Source organism: Denticeps clupeoides, chromosome 10, assembly GCF_900700375.1.
Source record: "Denticeps clupeoides chromosome 10, fDenClu1.1, whole genome shotgun sequence".
NCBI classification, from domain to species: Eukaryota; Metazoa; Chordata; class Actinopteri; order Clupeiformes; family Denticipitidae; genus Denticeps; species Denticeps clupeoides.
Genome location: NC_041716.1, coordinates 22,345,412 through 22,364,997, shown reverse-complemented (window position 1 = coordinate 22,364,997; position 19,586 = coordinate 22,345,412). Strand labels below are relative to the sequence as shown.

General features: G+C 42.3%; 1 pseudogene; it reads left to right on the top strand.

Annotated features, from left to right (window-relative positions):
• The first annotated feature begins 8,663 nt into the window (after positions 1 to 8,663).
• LOC114798079 (uncharacterized) lies at positions 8,664 to 9,477 on the top strand (annotated as a pseudogene).
• The last annotated feature ends 10,109 nt before the right edge of the window (positions 9,478 to 19,586 follow it).

Sequence of the window (19,586 nt, the reverse complement as noted above, 5' to 3'; positions counted from 1 at the left end):
GCTACTAAGTGTCTTTGATTTTGTTGCACCCAGTAGTTCAAAGAGGCCTGTGTCTGTGGTAAGGAGATGCCTAAGGTCATATCAACTGGTAGTCAAGCGTGTCTCCCATACAGAACGTAAAAAGGTGCTAGGCCTGTTGAACTATGTGGGATATTATTATAGGCTTGCAAAAGGTGGGGCAATTGCTTGGCCCAATGTGTCTGGCCCACCAGATCCAAAGTATTCAATAGCCTCAGGAGGGTCTGATTAAACCTCTCACAAGCTCCATTACCTTGAGGATGATAGGGAGTTGTGCGACTCTTAGTACAACCATACATTTGGCAAAGTTCTCTCATAAGTTCGAATTCAACACCCCCCTGATCTGTTAGGATGCATTCTGCACAGCCAAACGGTTGAATAACATAACTCCACAGAGCTTTCACGGTAGTCTGTGCTGTCTGATCCTTTGTGGGAACGGCTATGGCATATTTAGAAATAAAAATAAGTTATACCAATATATAGGGATGGGAGTCAATCCCTCTACATTACGAGAAAAATGGCCAAAATTTCAAGGGGGTAATGACTCTCCACAGGAGGAAGAAGCTTTCCCCACCTCTGGGTTTTGAGGCTGTATGTGTTTCCACCAGGTTATTACTGGCCCCAACAAGAACCCGGAATAGGGTGTCTGCTTTTGGTTTACAGACCCGGGCCTATAGCAGAGTTCAAAGTTGTAGTTGACCAGTTGGGCCACCAAACGTTGTTCTGTTGACCCCTGGTTGGCAGTCTGATGATGGGTTAAGGTGCGGTTATCCCTCTTTGGAGTCAAATGCCCAGTGTAAAGAGGGGCTTAGTTTTTAACTAAGGGAGGTTTGGGGAGGTTTGGGTGTGGCTTGGGGGGGCAATCACTTTGACATACAGGGCTATAGGGGTTTGGATTTTTCCCATCCTTAATTATTATTATTCTCTTTAGCTCATTTAACTGCTCTTTCTTAACTGTCACATGATGCACCAGGGACACGGAGATGAGTGACGTGAGCATATTTAATCAACCACACACCTGTCATCGGTGCTCGGTCATTGTCTGGCTTGCCACCTTGCAACCTACCTCGACACAGTTTTTCTCATCCAGAACCAAGTAAGACCAATCTTTACTTTGTCGTCTTTCCACGTCCTCTTCCCTGTCTTTTTCCGGTCTTGACTACGCAAACAGCAACACCGATGGTTGTTGCAGCTCCGACTGATCCTCGTCTGAAGAACATCCGGCGGAGAATTACTCGCCTCTTTGTGTTATTTTCCGCAATTGGGTTCTTGTCTCCTCCAACACGCACTCTTCCTTTCTGTTTCCTTTCCTTCTTTCCTAACATACTTTATTAGTAATTCTGTGGACGCTCTCTTTATTTACACATTGCTCATTGGACAAAGTAATTTGCTTGTAATTCTTGTTAATTGACTGAAACTTCAGTGAAGATCCATGTCATGTTTTGTGAGACTTTCCTGCTCCTTATGCTCTGTGGCCTCTTTGCTGTCAATGTGTACTTGTGGTGTGATTTCTATCGGCACATTCACCAGACTCATGCCACTTGCACCTAATTGTGGTTATTGTGGCACGTTGAGTGGAAATGGTGTTTGCTGGTCCTGCTGCTCATCTTGCTTTAAGGTCTCTCCACTGCAGTGCAGCATTTCTTGTTGATGTGGGGTATCCTCTTCTGGCACGTCTACTGGGACTACGGCCAGTGTTTGCTGTTGCTTGCTCTGCTCTACAGTGTCGTTGTTCTAGAGCAGAGGTTGTTGTGGTTGGGGTGTAGCCTGTGTATGACCCTGCTACTCATGTTGCTGTAAGTTCTCTGCGGTGTAGATCTGCTCGTGCATTTGTAACTCTGAATCTGCTGAGACCTATTTAATTTCTAATATGCTTTTTTTAAGCGGCATACTTTTCTTGTACTTCTTTCTTCTGTCCATGTTCAGCTTCTCAGTGTGAGTCTTCTCATGCACTTTCAGGTAGGATTTGTGAGCAAAGGTCTTTCCACATTAACAACACTGGTATGGTCGTTCACCAGCATGCATCCTCTCATGATATTGAAGAGTGCTTTTTTGGGCAAAGTTCTTACCACACTGTTTGCAATGGTGGGGCTTTTCTCCAGTGTGGGTTTTATGATGGGTCTTGAGATTTGATCTTTGTGAAAAGAATTTACCACAAATTCCACATTCATATGGCTTCTCACCAGTGTGGACTAAATTGTGTCTCAGAAGATTTGCACTTTGTGAAAAACACCTATCACATTCTAGACACTAATATGGCTTTTCACCGGAATGAACTCTGAAATGAATTGTAAGTGAAGACTGTTAAAGAAATCTCTTACCACACTGGTCACAGTGGTATGGTTTTTCATTTTCTGAGATGTTTGTGGTGATGTTATCTTGGCACTCAATTATCTTCTCGGGATCGATCTCAGCCAGCCCGAGAATTGGGCTTTCTGCCTACTTTATAACATTGTTTGTGAATGCAATCATTCTTCAAAAATAATTTCTAAAAAGGGGATTTTATTTAAATAGATGAGCTCCATGATGATCTTGGCCTATCAAGAAGCTTTTTAGAATTTTGTAGCTTGTAAGGTAGAATAATATAACATCATAGTACAAAAAGAATGTTGGTGTACATGAAGTTTAAGACATAAATGTATTCCCCAGGAATTATACAACGTTTTCCTAAACTTGTTTAGACTGTTTGAAGTATTGATGAAACTTGAAATAATTATTCACACCGGTAGCCAATCCTGACAGCGCATAAATGCCGGATATCTCCGCCCCTTCGGAATCTCCGGCATTTTCGTGAACTTGACATTGAAAATGTGTACGTGTTAATATTTTGAGTTCTGGCAATCGCCACACGCCTGCGGGTTTGTTTGTGTTGTTCCCCTTTATTTCCCGTTTTTGGCTACCGCGCCATTCTTTATTTGTGTTTATTGTTTGTTTTATAATAAAACCCTCATTCCCAGCATGTCAGACCTCTGCGCTTCCTTCCCCCGTAAGCCCGTAGTCGTGACAGCCATATATGAATGTTTGCTTTCAAAACACACCTACAATAATTTAACCAATTAAATATATCTCCAATCTGGTCTGGGAAGGAGAGAGCTGTGAGTTGTCCAGGTAAATAGCAATATCCTGATGTGGTGAAGAATCTGCTGGAATGAATACTAGTTCAGTTTTGGTGGGATTGAGTTTGAGGTCTAATTTACATTTACAGCATTTATCAGACGCCCTTATCCAGTGCAATTTACAATCAGTAGTTACAGGGACAGTCCCCCCCTGGAGCAACTTAGGGTTAAGTGTCTTGCTCAGGGACACAATGGTAGTAAGTGGGATTTGAACCTGAGTCTTCTGGTTCATAGGCAGATGTGTCACGTTCCCAGGTCTAGGGGGTCTTAGAAACGCAACCAGGGTGTGGAGAGGAGGAGGTCCACTGTTACACACACAAACAAACCAAGCATACAAACAGTGCTTTTATTTACAGGGTGCTAACAGGTACAATAGAACAGCAGACTCAGGACAGCTAACCAACATCAAAACAGCCTAAAGGAAGAAATGGGATAACAGCAGGGATAGCTCAAAACACGCACAAGTTAACAAAAAGGGCACATAAAGCTAACAGGCTAACACAGGCAAACAACAAAGGGATCTATCACACAAAGCAACAAGAAACACAAATGAGATCCCCAACGGGGCTCCTTGCAGATCTCCGTGGACCCTGGGGACCCTGGAATAGCAGTGGTAGGATAATGGCCAGATGTGATTGAGCTGTTTATTAAGAAATGAAAGGGATAACGTCAGGAGAGATGGTTTGTAGCATTGCGGAAGGAATTAGATCTAGAGTGGACAGGTGGTTGGATTGCCTGTAGATATAATCTGAATAATCATCAGATGTAATCTGAATGAACACCAAAGGTTAGATTACTGCAACACATTACTCACTGGATGCTCTAGTAGGTGCATAAGTAAACTCCAGCTAGGTCAGAATGCTGCAGCCAAAAGTTCTGTAAGGTTCCCGGCAGGACCAGGTCTGTCACAGCAGGGGACATCCGGACACCTCAGAAAAACCACGAGAACCAAGAAATAAAATCGATCCCACAGACTAAAATGGACTCAAGATCAAAGAACTGGTGATTGACCCCCACGGACAATTATTACCAAATGGTCACGAGGACATGTGGATGAGATCTCCCACAGACTCTTCATCCTGAGGATGGCAGGAAAGCCCCTCTCACTTCTTGGGGCAGCAGAAGGGTTCCTTAGGTGTTTAATTTGAGTACAATATATATATATGGATGTATCATGACAATACATGCGTGTTTAGATTTATTCCCCTTTACTTTACTTTACTTTAATTTATTTAGCAGACACTTTTATCCAAAGCGACTTACAAGAGGAAGACACCAGCAATTCTCGTTCGATTTCTATAGAATATCGAGTTTACAAACTAAGAGCCCTGATAAGGCTTAGACTTGTCAGTGAAGAGCATGCTCAGAGATTGTTAGGTGCTAGACGAAGAAAAATTATAATGTATTTATACATTTTTGTATTGTTTGTGCAATGTGTACGCATGTGCGTGTGTAAGTGTTAGATTTGTCTGTAATATTTTTTGAATAAGAGGGTTTTCACCTGCTTCTTAAAAGTGGTGATAGTCTCGGCTAGTCGTGTGGAGGAGGGCAGGTTGTCCCACCAGCCAGGGACAACAACGGAGAACAGACATGATTGGAATCGGAGACCCCATGAAGAAGGAATTTTTAGTCTCCTTTCGTTTGCAGATCTGAGAGAGCGTGCAGGAGTGTAGCTAGGTAGTATTGTATTGATGTAGGAGGGCGCAGTTCCATTTACAGCCCTGTAGGCAGCATCAAGGATTTGAACTCAATGCGAGCAGCTACCGGGAGCCAGTGGAGGGAGGTAAGAAGAGGTGTAATATGGGTGTATTTTGGCTGATTGAAGATGAGACGGCTGCCATATTTTGGATCATCTGGAGTGGTTTTATGGTGACTGCAGAGGCTCCAGCCAGGAGAGAGTTACAGTAGTCGAGTCTCCCCTGTGGGGAGAGAACAGGATACAGACAACGTGATCCACTATGTGGATGACATTTTAATTGCCACAGGGGGGTCCATTGATGAGCATCTGCAACAACTCAACTGCGTAATTCAGACATTAGGAGATGCTGGATTTAAACTAAACAAAGATAAGGCACAAATCGCACAGAAAAAGGTTCAGGACTTCAGAAAGTTCTTGGCACCGCCAACTATTTTACAGGAACAGCCAGGTCTCCATACACCTTACTCAAAGGAAACAAAAAACCAAATGAAGTTTTAAACTGGACAGAGGAACACGAACAAGCCTTTACTGATTTAAAACAACGACTATGCTCAGCCCCAGCGTTAAAGCTGCCCGACCCATCAATGTACACGACAATGTTGTTTGTGGTGTTTTAGCCCAGGAGCATGGAGGTTCATTACTGCAGGTAAGATACTACAGTAGAAAAAAGTCCCCAGTTGAACAAGGATTTGATTCGTGTACACAGCATGTTTTGGCAATGCATTGGATGCTAGCAATCACAGAACCTATTGTAGGATTCCAACCGATTGTTTTTCACACATTACACACACCTGTACAGATGCTGCTACAAGGTCGAATTAAAGGCGTATCCTCACAGAGGATGGCACGATGGCTGGCAGACATTCAGTCACGTGACATCACAACAACACATTTACTAGGGGACATTGCGGGTCAGCCGCACACATGTGAGCTGGATCCGGAAATAAAAAGCCCGGTAAAAGACCGCAAACTTTCAAACCAGAAATGTGTAGAGTCTGCCTACGATCATAGATGGCCGATCTTCAAAGACCCTTTTAACCTTTGACACTTACATATAAATTACAAACCTGGACCCTCATTCTACACTTAGATTGAGGCTTGATTGCCCACAGCCTTCCCCCACTATCACACAGACACTCTCCAACCGTGACATCAAGCTTCAAAGCATTTTAAAGAGACCGCCTGTCTGGCCCCACCCTTGCAATACACAATCACGCACACACTTGAACACATTTTCTGTACCTTGTGCTAGGAATATGCGATTATAGGTGGATCCCATATATGCATGCGTTCTGTGTATGTTCCTTAGTATACTAGTTACAACTTTCTATTTTGCATTAGGTAAACTCTAATTGCCTATACTTAAGTGTATCTCTACTTTCCTACCTCCTAAAGGCCTCTTTCTTGGTATCAGAAGGAACATCTCTTTATTACTGAAACAGTGATGCATACTATGTGATCACAAAATGCATCATACAATTTCTATAAGGTGAACTGCAGTTTCTCTTTGGGCCAGCAATAAAAAAATTCCAAAATGGGTCGTAAAATCAAGACAAAGAATGTTTCTCCCGCCAAAAATTCACACTTGTGATTGGCCATTTTCCCGAATGATGCCAGGAAAGCATCAAAAGTGCTTCTCCCAGACCCCGCTTCGCTCAGAAAATTCTTCTTCCTCCTGAGACACTTCTTTTCAACACTCATCCCTTGGGCTTAATCTTCGGCAAGATTTTACCTTCAAATAACTTCAAGGAAAACCTCCAGCTCACGCCTAAAGGTTGAGGATCGTGACCCTACCGCATCAGGACTCTTTTGCATGAAACGTTTTATAACTATTTAGGTGTGTGTTTAAGCTTGAACCCCTTTTTAAGGTGAACCTTGATTCTCTGACGATTCTCATTAGGCTGTGGTTAATTGATGTGAAATACTGGCATTCTCTTTTCCTGACTTTCCTTTATCCTGTATGTGTATGTTTGTTTAATTGTTGTATGTTAGCTATAGCCTAGTTTATTAAATTCTTTATATTCACAATCGTTTGTTTCTGTGTGCTGCTCACAATCTGGAGTCACTGAACGTTGATCCTTTAAGCAACATGCTAAATTACTGCTAGCACTGCAGAGTGGGAAAAGTTATTTTCCTTGGCCAGGGAATAACCTTTTCTAGAATTGATAAATAATTATATTAATCTGCTCGGTGGACGGACAGATCAAGTAATTGTAACATTAATTCTGCTAAAGTTTATCCTAAAATCTAATCTAAATGTTAATTATTCATTATAACCAGTTATAATTAATTATAAATATATCACTTTTGAGCGAATTCGTTACACACGAGTGTACATTGATGGCTCCTGTTTTGGGGAAGATGGAAAATTTTACACTGACTGTGCGATCTGGACCCCTCAATGCCCCAACATAAACACGACCCAGCAATTATTCAAATTGCCACCCATCATGTCCGCACAGGAGGCAGAGCTTATAGCCCTACTTGAAGCACTGAAAGCACACCCTGAGCCATTATGGATATACACCGACAGTCAATACGCTTTTTCTGTACGTGCACACATAACAAAAAAACCTGACATACATGAACAAAACAACAATATTGCCGACAAACTAGCCAAAACTGCAGCAAAAACTGGCGATGAGTGGCACAGAGACATGACACGCTCCTGCTGTAAGCGTGATCCAGGTTCAATCCATTGATTTAAAACAATCAGAAAGATCTATTGACTTCCAATGGAGAACTCGTGTCACACTTACAGCAGGACCAACTAGTCGCCATCCAGGATGGAATCATCCTTAGAGAACACAAATATGTTGTTCCTGACACCTTTAAAAACGTATTATCAAGATCTAACATGAATATGCCCACATATCTGCAGAGAAAACGGTGCAACTTATTAATAGGTATTTTTGGTGGACACAGATGACATCCGATGTCATGAGATGGTATGATTCATGTCTGGTGTGTGCAGCAGTAAGTCAAGGGAAAACTGGTCGCACTAACATCCATAGACCTGCCCAGCCAAAGGGACCCTGGGAATCTCTCCAAATAGACTTCATTGGTCCACTCCCAAGTGCCAAGGGGGGATACCGATATTGTCTTATAATCATTGATAAATTCTCAAAGTGGGTTGAAGCAATTCCTACTCGCAATAATTCAGCAAATACTGTGGCACGAGTGTTTGCGAACCAAATCATCCCACTCTGGGGAACACCTATTCAAATTGAATCTGACCAAGGAACCCATTTCACTGGACAGGTAATGAAAGACCTATGCAAGATGTTGTGCAAATTTCATATACTGTAGAGACCACAAAGCTCTGGGATGGTGGAACGAGTAAATCGCACCATCAAGGAAATCATAACAAAACAAATCATACCGATGCACTGCCCACAGTTTTAAGCGTACTACGGGCATCACCATCTAAAGCCACTGGCATCAGCCCCTTCGAACGGATGAGTCATGAAACTTCCCATTGATCCAGCAATCTACCCAATAGAACTGACACATCTTGTGGTCTCAAAACAACAGACTGTTTTGCTCCAGTTGCAGGAACGTTTAAAAGTTCTACATTCTCATGCAACATTGAAACAACAACAATCTGATCTGACCAATGATGCTCAGTTTAATCCTACCTCTGAAGTCACATTTGCAGAAGGGGATTTAATCATGGTATGCGTTTTTGTAAAACAAAACGCTTTTGCTCCTAGGTGGCATGGTTCTTACGAGGTTAAAGCTGTGTGTCCATCAGTATCCGAAGGAAGTTAAAGTGGTACCATATGACCCAGTGCAATCGATTCAGAGGGCAAACGGGAACATAATCCATTTTTGTTACCTTCCCTTTGATACATCCTGACCAAGTATATCCAAATTCGACCACCATTCGTTGAATTGACACCGTAGTAAAAGACCAGGTAATAAAATGGGACCAACTCATGGGGTACATGACATCCAAAGGAACCAAGATCTTATTTACCACACGCACGTGTTGTCATGAGACATCCAGTTATGTGATTTGTGTTTGTAACACTTTGCAGCCATTCTCATATAATGATACTAGACTCATCAGTGTACTATCATTACATGGTTATTCAGATGCTGTCCAAGTATCTCACACGCAATGGTGTGTCATCAGCGAAATGACTTCCTTCTCATATGGAGGTCTAACGTGTCCTGCCAACCACACCTTCTGCCTTGAGAGGACTATCTGAGGACTTCTCCATGGGACAGCTAAACATTCTTGGCAGGACAGCACTGGAGGTTGATGTGTCTCCCTGGTGGGATGACACATTCTACGAACAAGGAATCCACGCCCTGGCAGAGACAATGAACTTGGTACAAAAGACAATTCAGAAAACTGAATACCACCTCAATCAGGCACAGGTGGAAGTCAACATGGCCAAGAAGACGAAAGAAATCCTGTCAAGCTCCTCCACTTGTTCGGCAAAGGATGCCTACACATGGTGGGACTGAGTGTTTCGTGGATGTGTCATCAGCAGTGCATTAATCTTCACCTTCTCACTGGTACAGTGCTGTTACTTTCACAGTGTACTCAGGACCCTACATTCATCGACCAGGGCAGCCTTTATTCTTAACCCCCTTAGCTACCTACATCTCAACGACCCTAAGGAGAGATGCTAACCCTGTCAGACCACCACGGTGACCCCTTGTGGACTATGCTTCAATTGCCCCACGGGGTCAAGGGGGGAATTGTAAGGTTCCCGCCAGGACCAGGTCTGTCACAGCAGGAGACATCCTGACACCTCAGAAATGTAATCGATCCCACAGACTATTATTTACCAAATGGTCACAAGATCAAAGATTGACCCCACGGACAATTACTATCAAATGGTAACGAGAACGAGTGGATGAGATCTCTCCCACAAATACAAAAGGGAAGGTCACATGCCGATCTGGGTGTTACTGCATTCAGTTTCTCCCACACGTGCTGTGGTTTTAAGAACTCTGCTACCTGTTCTTTTATCCAGTGCTGTGTGTAACATCTGTTGGGGATGTTGGATTGATTTTCATTCTATCATTCTATCTTGTTTTGGACAATTAAGGAACTGTATTTACTATCTCTGTAGAGCTGTGAAGATTATGTATCATAATAAATGTAAATATTGATATCTGTAATATCCAGTCTTGTTATAGAATATTCTGTCAACTAAAGTTGCTGGTTGTAGGGGGAACTTTCTGATCGTATGGCAACACGGCAGATTTATGTATGTTAAAGAACTTCTTGATCCTATAGCACGTAAGCAGGTATTTTGTGTGAACCGTAGAGAGTTCCTTTCTTCCTGCCCCTGGTGTGATCAGCCTGTCATTCAGTGCAAATCTGCATAGTAGAAAGTTATTTTCTTATAATTATACTTGATTTATTAGCTGGCCACTGTTTTGCTGATCAAGATTCGTTAAGTCAATGCAAATTTGCAGTCTTTGGTTCTCCCTAACCATATACATTATTGTCCTCTTCATTCCAACTACCCATTTAAGTCAATAGTCTTGGTAGCTATATTGGAGTCAGATTATACAGATCTAAGACTATTTATCCGGTTGATAATTAAATTTGTTTTGTATATTCGTTATTTTATTTTTTCGTCAAAAACATCATACATGCTAAACACTTCACCGCCGTATCAGGTTTACAGGAGATTTACAGTTCTAACTAGAACTAGGTAATTTGACCACATTATCTCAGTCTTTATCCTGTATGTGTATGTTTGTTTAATTGTTGTATGTTAGCTATAGCCTAGTTTATTAAATTCTTTATATTCACAATCGTTTGTTTCTGTGTGCTGCTCACAATCTGGAGTCACTGAACGTTGATCCTTTAAGCAACATGCTAAATTACTGCTAGCACTGCAGAGTGGGAAAAGTTATTTTCCTTGGCCAGGGAATAACCTTTTCTAGAATTGATAAATAATTATATTAATCTGCTCGGTGGACGGACAGATCAAGTAATTGTAACATTAATTCTGCTAAAGTTTATCCTAAAATCTAATCTAAATGTTAATTGTTCATTATAACCAGTTATAATTAATTATAAATATATCACTTTTGAGCGAATTCGTTACACACGAGTGTACATTGATGGCTCCTGTTTTGGGGAAGATGGAAAATTTTACACTGACTGTGCGATCTGGACCCCTCAATGCCCCAACATAAACACGACCCAGCAATTATTCAAATTGCCACCCATCATGTCCGCACAGGAGGCAGAGCTTATAGCCCTACTTGAAGCACTGAAAGCACACCCTGAGCCATTATGGATATACACCGACAGTCAATACGCTTTTTCTGTACGTGCACACATAACAAAAAAACCTGACATACATGAACAAAACAACAATATTGCCGACAAACTAGCCAAAACTGCAGCAAAAACTGGCGATGAGTGGCACAGAGACATGACACGCTTACAATCACTGCTACCCATTGACGCATTGGCTACCCATCAAACTTAGGATCAAAGGGACATCTATAAAATGGGCAATTCCAGGTACATGATTTTTCATGCTTTTAGTGAAGACTCACACTTTATCTCCAAGCTGTGGCCTTCTCCACATAAACAAAAAAAAGGCCAATAAATCGCCTGAGGTGCCATGACAGGGAAGGTGGATGACCACACTGTATTCCTTTATCAGGGTTTTTTTTTTTTTTTCTGGCAAGGCAGAAAGACCAAAGGACAGTCTGGTACATCTGTTGTAACCTCTTTGAAGTCAAATGCCCAGTGTAAAGAGGGGCTTAGTTTTTAACTAAGGGAGGTTTGGGGAGGTTTGGGTGTGGCTTGGGGGGGCAATCACTTTGACACACAGGGCTATAGGGGTTTGGATTTTTCCCATCCTTAATTATTATTATTCTCTTTAGCTCATTTAACTGCTCTTTCTTAACTGTCACATGATGCACCAGGGACACGGAGATGAGTGACGTGAGCATATTTAATCAACCACACACCTGTCATCGGTGCTCGGTCATTGTCTGGCTTGCCACCTTGCAACCTACCTCGACACAGTTTTTCTCATCCAGAACCAAGTAAGACCAATCTTTACTTGGTCGTCTTTCCACGTCCTCTTCCCTGTCTTTTTCCGGTCTTGACTACGCAAACAGCAACACCGATGGTTGTTGCAGCTCCGACTGATCCGCGTCCGAAGAACATCCGGCGGAGAATCACTCGCCTCTTTGTGTTATTTTCCGCAATTGGGTTTCTTGTCTCCTCCAACACGCACTCTTCCTTTCTGTTTCCTTTCCTTCTTTCCTAACATACTTTATTAGTAATTCTGTGGACGCTCTCTTTATTTACACATTGCTCATTGGACAAAGTAATTTGCTTGTAATTCTTGTTAATTGACTGAAACTTCAGTGAAGATCCATGTCATGTTTTGTGAGACTTTCCTGCTCCTTATGCTCTGTGGCCTCTTTGCTGTCAATGTGTACTTGTGGTGTGATTTCTATCGGCACATTCACCAGACTCATGCCACTTGCACCTAATTGTGGTTATTGTGGCACGTTGAGTGGAAATGGTGTTTGCTGGTCCTGCTGCTCATCTTGCTTTAAGGTCTCTCCACTGCAGTGCAGCATTTCTTGTTGATGTGGGGTATCCTCTTCTGGCACGTCTACTGGGACTACGGCCAGTGTTTGCTGTTGCTTGCTATGCTCTACAGTGTCTTTGTTCTAGAGCAGAGGTTGTTGTGGTTGGGGTGTAGCCTGTGTATGACCCTGCTACTCATGTTGCTGTAAGTTCTCTGCGGTGTAGATCTGCTGGTGCATTTGTAACTCTGAATCTGCTGAGACCTATTTAATTTCTAATATGCTTTTTTTAAGCGGCATACTTTTCTTGTACTTCTTTCTTCTGTCCATGTTCAGCTTCTCAGTGTGAGTCTTCTCATGCACTTTCAGGTAGGATTTGTGAGCAAAAGTCTTTCCACATTAACAACACTGGTATGGTCGTTCACCAGCATGCATCCTCTCATGATATTGAAGAGTGCTTTTTTGGGCAAAGTTCTTACCACACTGTTTGCAATGGTGGGGCTTTTCTCCAGTGTGGGTTTTATGATGGGTCTTGAGATTTGATCTTTGTGAAAAGAATTTACCACAAATTCCACATTCATATGGCTTCTCACCAGTGTGGACTAAATTGTGTCTCAGAAGATTTGCACTTTGTGAAAAACACCTATCACATTCTAGACACTAATATGGCTTTTCACCGGAATGAACTCTGAAATGAATTGTAAGTGAAGACTGTTAAAGAAATCTCTTACCACACTGGTCACAGTGGAATGGTTTTTCATTTTCTGAGATGTTTGTGGTGATGTTATCTTGGCACTCAGTTATCTTCTCGGGATCGATCTCAGCCAGTCCGAGAATTGGGCTTTCTGCTTATTTTATAACATTGTTTGTGAATGCAATCATTCTTCAATAATAATTTCTAAAAATGGGATTTTATTTAAATAGATGAGCTCCATGATGATCTTGGCCTGTCAAGAAGCTTTTTGGAATTTTGTAGCTTGTAAGGTAGAATAATAAATAGACATCATAGTACAAAAGGAATGTTGATGTACATAAAGTTTAAGACAAATATTTATTCCCCAGGAATTATACAACGTTTTCCTAAACTTCTTTAGACTGTTTGCAGTATTGATGAAACTTGAAATAATTATTCACCACTGCCATTTAGTAGCTTTTGGTATATACAATGTATTTTGAGCCTTGCTTTATATTAAATATAAGTAAAAGGTGGTCAAAAATATTAGCCATTTATGAATGTTTGCTTTCAAAACAGTAATTAACCAATCAGCTTTGAAACCATTTGGCTTCCTAACAAAACCTTCAGACAATTGGCTGTAGAAGCCCGTTTCCGCCACATAAATAAAATAAAGGAACACCAAGAGTTTTTTTTCTTTTACTTTACTTTATTTGGCAGACGCTTTTATCCAAAGCGACTTACAATGGGAAGACACCAGCAATTCTCGTTCGATTTCTATAGAATATCGAGTATACAAACTAAGAGCCCTGATAAGGCTTTTCTTTTCTTATGTTCCTTTTCTTAAGTCATGTAGTTTGTGGACATCAATGGTGATTCGTCTTCACATAGTAAAGTAGAGTTTGGTGTTCCACAAGGTTCTTTCCTGGTCCGTTATTTTCCCTATACATGTTACCTTTCGCTCACGTCATCTGCAAACACGGTATTAGCTTTCATTGCTACGCTGACGACACACAGCTGTATCTGTCAGTGTAGCGGTTCTTCTTCTGCATTGTGTACATTTTTTTTTTATTTCGTTTCTCGAACCGCAAATGATGAGCTGACACCAAGAGATTTGCAGTGCCATGTGTATTCTGTACAGAAGCAAGGTCGTGTCAGAATATCGCGTCACACATTGCGTCTTTCTGCACCTCTCTCTCTCACAACTCACGCCATGTGTCCAAGAGAACTGAACCAGGTCTCCAACCCACTAACCCAAGGGCACGGCCGCAGCCAACCAATTGTCGGGGGGTGATCAAAGTTTTATAACCCACATAACTTTTTACAATAAACATAAATTGAACAAACAAAAATACAGAAACATATTTCACATAACCAGAAACATTAACACACTTAACATTAACATTCTACAATTAATTAAACACCCGGATTGTCATTATAATTCCCTTACCCACACCAGAATACAGGTAACCAAAATAAAAGTCTTTAGAAAATAAGAAAATAAAAGACAAAGCACACATTTTAAAATATCTACTTATAAATCTAGTGTAACCATATTACTCCGGCACATCCTCCCCCACTGGATTACACTAGATTAATAAAACTCCCCAAAATAACCCACTCACAAAACAATGGTACAAATAACAGAAACAGAACACAAAAAAATGAGTAGAAAACAGAGAGAAATGAAACCCTCTAAACACTCCAAAAACACTGTCTTGATTTATAATCACTAAGTGATTCTCCAGCTAATATGCTATCCCCTAAAGGATTAAGGTAACCCGAGGGAGGCCACCCCCCAAATTACCTATAGGTAACTATGCCCAACACACAGTTACACACAAGACTGATACATCTTATCTCAGAACATATGAGGAATGCTCACATCTCCAGTATGTCTTAAGCACCCCACAAATACATGTTTCCCAAGCAACCAATTCGGTCAATCCGACATATCTAATTTGAACACACAAAAAAAACTACTGTGAGTGCAGTGATTTCCTAATTCCTTGTGAAGACATAGTTTGAATCAGCCTATTCACTGGTCTAACAATTCTACATAATCTGGTAGTTAATTTCCCCCCCACTGCCACAGATGAACATGAAGGTGCAACAACATGTTGAGATGACTTCTCGGACAACTGCAGAACACTTGATCAACATCCCCAGATAACTGACAATTATCACCCAGTTGTGCAACCGCATCTTCATGCTCAGTCTCCAACGAAGATGTACTGTTGTCTATACACACAGATAGTTCATCTTGCTCAGATAGTCTTCCAGAAGATCCATCAAGATCAGCAACCCACTTGACAGTTCTTTCCTCACTATCAGACATATAAGTCCCAGTAAAACTGTCTCGATCTGAACTGACACACCCAGTATCACCCACATACTCATTATCCCCCCAAGATGGTAAAGGCAAGAAGTTAACGGGCATCAACAGATTCCGATGCACAGTCTTAGATCTATCTGGGCTGGGATTGCGGATCAGGTAAGTGTTCAGAGCATCATTTTTATTCAGTACCACGTACACCATGCTCCCCCAGCGATCAGCCAGCTTTCTTTTACCCCGCTCACCCTTGTTCGCCAGAAGGACCCAATCTCCAACCTCCAACGTATGACCTTTACATCTCACATTATACCTTTCAGTCTGTTTAGCTTGTTGTTTTGCTGCGTGTGCCTGCACCAGTAACATTGCTTCCCTTAAATCTCTTCCAAGAGTCTGGACACATTTATCCACATCCACAGTCTCGTCATCCAAAAACACACTTCCAAACATGACATCCACAGGTACGACCAAACATCGAAAAGAAAGGTGGATATCCCGTTGTTTCGTGAGCTGTGCAGTTGCGGCCACTTAGCCTTCGACTTTGGCTCCAGTGCCACGAGTCATATCACCCAAAGTACGATTAAATCGCTCTGCTTGCCCATTCCCCATTGGGTGATATGGTGTGTGACTTACTAACACTGGCCAATTGCAATAATTCTGCGATCAAGGAACTTTCAAAATTCGCACCTTGATCTGAATGAATACGATTTGGAAAACCAATTAGCAAAAGAAATTACTCGCGCTACCGATTTTGCAAATTGATTTGGGCAGGGAAATGCACAAGCCAGCTTCGTGAAGTGGTCTGTCACCTCCAAAACATCAACCGAATTATTGTGCACACCCTCAGCTGACCAAAAATGTATGCGCACCAGTTCCAGGGGTGCCGTAGTCACAACAGAAACAAGTGGGGCCCTTGCATCTGGGACAGGAGCTTTACCCAAGATACATCGTTTGCAGCGGGTTACATACTCACGTACATCCTTCTCCATAGAACTCCAGTAAAACCTCTGCCTGCATAGCCACAGTGTACGGTGTTGTCCCTGGTGCCCTGCTTCATCATGTACCCCCTTCAACACAGAATTTCTCAGCGACGAAGGTACGACATACTGAAAAATCTTCCGTTTGGTCTGCCCATGCTTTGAAACTCTATACAGTATGCCCAGTTTTACCTCAAACCTACCACGCTGCCTCAAAGTTCTCAAAGCTTCCCTAGACTCATGAGATCTTTCCCGTCTAGAAGGACGTTTGTTCCGACTAACAAAGTAATGAACATGGGCAATGACAGGATCCTGCATCTGCTTCTCAAGCAGCTCTTCATGTGAGTGGACAGGAAGTGGGCTACTACCTATAGGTACCAGGCTACTCAGATGTTGCACATGAGAAACTGCTCTAGTTAAAGCACCCCACTCCCACTGACAATGTGACTTTAGCACAGGCTGTACATCATGCCCCAGAGATGAACCCTCACCCCGTTCCTCCGGTGACTCACACGTCAACCGAAACATGTCCTGTATATCATGTACCTTTACCGACTTCGCTTCCAGCAGAAACTTGTCATATGGAAGGCGAGTAAGTTTGCTGATGGCTCGAGATGTGGAAAATGGCTCCCTACTCAATGCATCAGCTACCACATTCTTAGGTCCTGGAATGTATTGAATGACAGAATCGAACGATGCTAGTTTTGCCACCCACTGCTGCTTACACGCCACTAATTTCGGCTTTGTGAGGATTTACTTCAGATTATTCAGATTATAGCAGATTATTATCAGTCCACACAGTGAATTGGTGACCCCGTAACCAATGACTGAACTTATCATGGATAGCCCACTTCATAGCTAAAAATTCTAGTCAATGTGCTGGGTACTTGGACTGAGCATGATTAAGAGGCAAACGCAATTGGTCTAGCCATAGTACAACCATCCTGCAACTGAGAAAGCACAGCTCCCAAACCACTAGTAGACGCATCCACCGAGAGCAAGAATGGTTTTGTGAAGTCAAGTTGAGCCAATAGAGCTTGACCAACTAGTGCCTCCTTCAATAATCCAAAAGCCTCTCTACACTCACTAGTCCAGTCTGATGGAATCAACCTATGAGTGTTAGGCTTCTTCGCACCGACGGTCAGCAAAAACAGTGGTCTTGCTATGGTGGAACAATGCTCTATGAAATGTAGGTAATATACTACCATGCCAAGAAAAGATCTTACTTTAGTTGCTGAAGGTGTGACACCTGCTCATTCACATTCAAAATGGCCTCCACCTTTGCTGGATCAGTAGCCACACCCTCCACACTGATGATATGCCCCAAAAATTTCACTGACTGTATCAAAAACTGACACTTGGATGGAGAAAGTTTTAGGTTATGCTGCTTGAGACGTTGGAACACAATTGGTCTTCCCAAAAACCGACAAATCATCCAAATAACAGAGGAGACTCATAAAACTTTGGTCGCCAAACACAGTCAACATCATTCGCATAAAAGTTGCCGGACTATTACACAATTCCTGTGGGAGACGATTGTACTCGTGCAGACCCAAGGGGGACGAAAAAGCAGTGAACTTTTTGTCCTCCTCATGTAAGGGAAAGTACCCAGACGTCAAATCCATGGTACTAAAATACGCATTGCCTCCAAGTGCAGCAAGGACATCTGTCTGGTGAGGCAACGAATGGGCGTCATTCACTGTGCGAGCATTCAACCATCTGAAATCAGTACAGATGCGTAGGTCACCATTCTTTTTCCACACCAAAACTAAAGGTGACCTATACTCACTGCTCGACTTGCGTATTATCTCCTTCTCCTCCATGTCATCCAATGTCTCTCTCAACTTCTGATAATGTGCTGGTGAAGCCGGAAAGGTCTGTCATCAGTGAGACGTATCCTGTGACAAAAACCACTTGCTTCCCCACAATCCAACCTATGTCTGGAAAACACACTTTCATATTTCTCAATGAGCTTCAGAAGTTTATCTTTCCAAAAAGGAGTCACTTCACAGTTAGCAACATCTATGTCCTACAGACCCAAATTCTCCAATCTACTCTCCATAGACATTCCAACCACACTTACAGTGGTTGTTGCTCCAACATTCTGCGAAATTTCCTGCTCCTTCAGTACATCAAAATCTTCCAATGCAATACATGGGAACACATCAGCGATTTTTGCATTCCGGCGGAGTGGGATTTCAGAGGGAGTAGGGTTTATCAGTTTTACTGGGACCCATCCATCTCCCCAAAGAGGTGAAACGACTCTACCCACCAGAACGTTGCGATGCACACACTGGGTCTTATACGGCTCCACTACAACAGTACTACCTGCAGAGAGTTGTGTTCCAGGTGGCAATCGTGCCCAGACCAGATGTTCACTTAAGGGTTCAAGTGTGACATCCCTCTTCAAGTTAACTTTACCCACTTTATCTGGAATGCTTTCCCCCCTCCATCTCTCCACATTAGATAACATCCGCAGAAAATCACCATGTTCATTTTGACATATTCCATCCGGTTTGTTTAAGACACTCCAATAACGGTCATTGGATTTCAACTCTCTGATCAATGGTTTCAAAACGTTAGTACCAATAACCAATTGATCTACTTGACCTTCTGCACACTAATACAGGAATCTCAAAATTAATTCCAAACAATTCGAGTTTTAGTGTACATTCACCCCCTGGGTTTGTCTGTTTAGCCCCACATCCCACCAATAGCACATCTGACGGGGTTAACTGGTGATCACTGAACACACCTTCCTCCTGTAGCTGAGCAATGACACACTGACCTGCTTTTAAAGAATTCTGAAACACCACTGCCTTACCCCCTGGCGCCATAGTACAACAATGTGAATAAACAGACTCGATATCATCAGTGGAGGATGAATCAATTAGCCCCTCATTGCCGTCCTTCAACTCGAGGCATTTCAGTTTCCCTGACACGGCCTGTCCTGTGTGTGACCAGATTTTGATCTGCGTGGCACAAAATTACAGTTACTACCAACATGTCCAGGAGAGTAACATCTGTAACAGAGCTTATGTATCCTACAGTGAATGTTCGTTGTGTGCTTAGAGCTATCACAGACTGTGCATTTACCAGTCCGTTTAGGGGGTGCCACGTACACGGACTGAGGTGAGTTACCAGAGTTTTCTCTAACATGCCCAAAACTCTATTAAGCATAGAGTCCCCCATCTGTTTTTGTTTCCCATCCCCATGAGATGCAATATCAATATCTGAC